The sequence below is a fragment of the Zingiber officinale genome, chromosome 6B, assembly GCF_018446385.1.
Source record: "Zingiber officinale cultivar Zhangliang chromosome 6B, Zo_v1.1, whole genome shotgun sequence".
NCBI lineage: Eukaryota > Viridiplantae > Streptophyta > Magnoliopsida > Zingiberales > Zingiberaceae > Zingiber > Zingiber officinale.
In genome coordinates, this window is record NC_055996.1 from 67,886,019 (window position 1) to 67,890,947 (window position 4,929).

The 4,929-nt window shown below is 32.8% G+C and overlaps 1 non-coding gene across 1 annotated transcript; it reads left to right on the forward strand.

The window, feature by feature from the left end:
• Positions 1-3,650: 3,650 nt before the first annotated feature.
• TRNAG-UCC lies at positions 3,651-3,722 on the forward strand. The gene has a single exon. It is a non-coding gene; the product is annotated as a tRNA-Gly (tRNA).
• Positions 3,723-4,929: the final 1,207 nt, after the last annotated feature.

A 4,929-nucleotide genomic window follows, 5' to 3' on the forward strand; every position in this document is an offset into this window, starting at 1 on the left:
ATGCATTGCGGAAAGTCACTTTTGTTGTAGTGTTTTGAGATAGACTTTGAGTTCTTATCAGATCATCAATAAACATCATGTAAATACAAAAACATGCTTAACACAACGGATACAGGTTATCATAAACGGACCCAGATATAATATGGTAGCCAAAGTTAAGAAAATGTGATAGTCAAAGTCAATGTGAGGTAATAGTCAGGACGCCACTCGTAACAAGACTTGGTTCCTCACCTAGCATTAAGGCCCTTAGTGCCAGGACGCTCGACCAACAGTCTGATCTGACCAAAGAAGTCTAGTGCTCCCCGCTTGTAGTAAGATACCTATTATATATATACCCGACCAGCCATCATCCATTTGAGTTAAAGAGAGTCCAGACTAACCACAGGGCTGGCCGAGAATAATATTCAGACAGGACCCAAGGACCTAATGTCCTACTTTGGGTGCTTAACATACAAGACAAATATCAAAAGAAACCTCACTAGATTTTAACTTAAATATCACTTCAGGACAAGCCTTCCAGTACAAAGATGGTCAGCTAAAAGTACTAATCAGGCCTCTCGATGGTTCATCTCTCCATTCTTTAGGAACAAATATTCCTGCATATAGTCGATCAATCTTAAGAACCATCCAAACCTACAGGACTTAACTACCCATTACTTCATAATCAGATTTCTAGCATTACACAACATAAATATGAGTGGTCATAAGGGTTGAATGTCCTACCATACTCAATACTCTGCTCTTATATGTACACCTGGTTGGCTAAATATCCGTCTGGGATATTTTCGTGGATCATATTGTCAGAGAATCGCAATAACCTATCAAATTAAAGAATAATAACTGTTTGTCAAAGAATATCCTTCTGTTACTACATAGACATTCAATAGAACCTTCACTGAAAGCGACTCCATATTTTCCAATAGTCGACATTTTATGATAGCATATTCCTTCAATCGTCTCATTGATTGCGTTAGTTACAAAAAAAGGGTGCACATGGGTAACGACAAATTCCTCGGATGATGATTATGCGTCTCCCAGAATACATATTCCCTTACTCAACAACTTCTAACACCCGACATTCTCTGTCACCTCATGATTACGGAGGTTATGAAAAGTGGTATATAAAGGGAGTCATCTTCGATGGCAATGTACACATTTTGATATGCTTTAATACGCCTTGACACGTTCTGCTACATATCTACTGTTCAATTTCCCGCTCGGGCATCACACTGACTTGAGTATCGTAGGGCCATCGCCAGGGACTCCTTCCCTGATTTTTGGCACTGACATTTGTCTGCTCTCTCGAGTGTGCACAGGAGGAATTTTTGTTCCCGTTCGCAACCCCTGCTCCAATCTAAAGTCCTTGTTCAATCAACCTCGCAACCACCTATTTAGTACGCCATCTTTCTAATTTTTAGACAGGATCAACAACAAATTTCAAAACCTATTTGGTGAAATATAATAAATTCAAACATATAAAATGTAAATATAATAGTTAGTGTTTATTGCTATAATTTATTTTTACAATTTATTACTATACACAAATTGTTAAATATAGCACAGATTAAGAATTTAATTTTTAAAAATTTTAGTCTTTATAAAAGTTTGCTTTGGAAGATTATTTTATTTAATAAAATGGTGATTGAAGTGATTTCTATTTTATAACTATTTTGTTTAGAGAATAAGAGATTTATTCTCAGATAGGATTATTTCTTTTCTAAAATAGTTGATTGTGTCTCTATGTTAATCATCTTTGTCATTTATAAAATTTGAATTATAAGATTTTGGTTTAGATATTGCATCATTAATTTAGCAACAAAGATGGTTAATGAGTGATTACAATGAATATAACAATTTGAGTTTTTGAGTTGAATTTGGTCGGACCAAATATCTATCAAAGGGTGCGTTTTTCATCACCCCTATCCCTATACCCCTTTGCATTTCACAAGTGATGTTTCGAGTAAATTTCATTTGCATAATCACTTTCATGGTTCTGAATCCCCAAACCCGTTTAATCAGGCTATCGAAGGCTTGTTATACTGTCGCAGGAAAAGCAATTCAAGACGATATGAGCATCATCACGGATGTAGTCGATAAAGGATCAGCCATAGTAGTGTAGGAAGACTTGAGCTGTGGCGTAAGAACTGGACGTGATGATCCCTTCAGTAAGCCTTCTTCCACCATTCTTCGCCCTCCTGAAGCTGTCAAAGGTTTCAAGTTTCAAGCAAGGAGGCCTCCAGATACAGGAATGATAAAGGTTACGAAACAGTCTCTTCTTGGTCGGTTACAGAGGAAAGGCCATCGGCCATCATCGGAAGGCACGAAGAAGCCTTGCCTTACCGTCAAACGGCCTACACGATCCAGTTAATCAATAGCCATCTCCTTGTTAAGTTTTGATTCAGTAAAATTATTCAAAAAATACGATTGTTATTTGTTTTTTTTTTATAAAGTTGACCAATTATATTTACATCTTTGAATTGATATTCATTAAAAAAAAAAACGTCTTCAATTTGCTAAGAGGAGCAAAAGGATGTTTAACTGAACTTATAAATTTATAAATTACTTTAGAGTTTATTGTAAAATTATTAAAAAAATACGAGTGTTCTTTGTTTTTTTTATAAAGTTGACCAATTATATTTACATCTTTGAATTGATATTCATTAAAAAAAAAAACGTCTTCAATTTGCTAAGAGGAGCAAAAGGATGTTTAACTGAACTTATAAATTTATAAATTATTTTAGAGTTTATTGTAAAAACTTTTACAAATAATTTATAAACCGTCAAAATAAATTATTTGATAACTGATTTACTATTTTGTTAAAAAAAGAAAATAAAGGAGACTTAACATGTTGACTTCTTTTTTAACACTCTGTCATCTTCTTTTTCCGACACACGAATTCTTTAACACTCTTTTCATTTTTTTTCTCTCGTCTATGCATAAATTTTGTGTCTCAGTTAGAATTTAATTTTTTTTTCTAAGATTTTTTCTGAGGATTTTAAAAAATAACATTAAATATATTATTGATCAATTTTTAATTATAATTTTTATTTAAAATATTAATAATATTATTAAAATTTTAAAATGTTATAAATTAAAATATCAAATAGTTTTATTTTTTTTATACAAGTTTAACCTATTATAAAATTGTAAACTACTTTCATGTGTATATATATATCGACTCAGGCATCTGAATTGATTTAAGGTAGCTCGACCGATGTATCACGAACCGGTCCACTAATCATTTACATTATCTTATTAGTATTATACCTTTTTATAATTCTATTAATAAAATAGATCAATATATTTAAGTTATTTCAAATAAGCTCATTTGAACAGTTGAATATCTTATTCTATCGAGAAGGGTTAGCTTTTTTTTTTTACAAATATAAATAATGCGCGTTGTATCTGTTAATAAATATATTAGTGTTATTTAAATACGTTTTTATTTTTATTTGCCCCATCAATTTTTAAACAAAGGTCTAACTATGGCTTTTTTTTATTAAGTTTAAAGAATATCCCGTGCGAACCTAATGTATTTGTTAAATAGCAACGAAAGATGTGCATATATTTCCTAATTGAAAAATCTTTATTTGGATTTGTTAATTAAAAGTTTACTTTTATATGTTCATTGAAAGATCGTAGCAAGAAAGCGTTTGTAGTCCAACGGTTAGGATAATTGCCTTCCAAGCAATAGACCCGGGTTCGACTCCCGGCAAACGCAATTTTTTGTTTTTTAATACTTCTTATAATTGTGCATCTGTTCTTGGCTCAATATAACTCTATTTTTCCTTTATAATTATAATCATTATGAAGAAACCTTTGATTATAATCAAATGAAGTATCAAAAGACAATCCACCAAACTTGAATTGACCTTATGATGTCAACAATACGACCATCAGTGGCGGCGACAAAGATTCTTACAACGTTGACTTTTTTGTTCATGAAGTCGAACTGGACACGAACACAAACCTACGGCGCACGAACAATCCAGTGAATCTAACTTCGTAAGATAGATACATATCGATCTGATAATTAACGAACAAATAATTAGACATCGATGGCTTCAAGATTTGTGCGTGACAGGGTATCCGATGCCGTGGCGAGTAGTGGGGATAAATCTTTGGGTTGTTAATTAAAATTTTACTTTTATAAGTTTATTAAGACCATCTCAACCTAGCGTTTGTAGTCCAACGGTTAGGATAATCTTCCAAGCAATAGACCCGGGTTCGACTCCTGGCAAACTCAATTTTTGAGGTTTTTTGTTGTTTCTGCTAAATAAATTATATTTGCAAATAATGGTCATGTGAAAACTCAAACTTTGTTGCAAAAGAAAGGACATAATAATTCTTTTTCTCAATATAAGTGGGCATCTAATGAGATTATTGTGCAGTTAACATTATTATATTTTTAAAGTCATTGTATTAGAGTCTTCCATCAAATTATGAGACACCGTCCAGTCCTGAAGAGCAAAGAAATCCACTTACTTTTTTAAGTTTCCCGTTTACGATGTGTATCCAACGTATGACCACAAATCTTGCTCTGGTCTTCTTCTTTCACTCTTCTCTTTGAACTAACTTTTGTTTTTGCACACCTAATAGTAAACCAGAAATCTTTCATTTCTTATCTCAATATATCTAGCTGATCCCCTTAGCCAATTTCTCATTCAGTGTATTTAACTTGGGATGAGTATTCTTAGATATATTAGGGCTTCTAGCATGTAGAAGATGAGTAATGATTTCTTCTATTTTATACCTAATTAATAGTAAACCAAAAAACACTTGTTTAGGACTGCAATTGTAATTAGCTAGGTCTGTGTCAGAATTTCTTCAGTGCTCTCTTTGAGAAGATTCACAGAGAGGATTAGTATTGGACTATAATATTTAGGTCCAATGTGGCAGGCAGGGGCATCCTTTGTTTTCTATTAGGG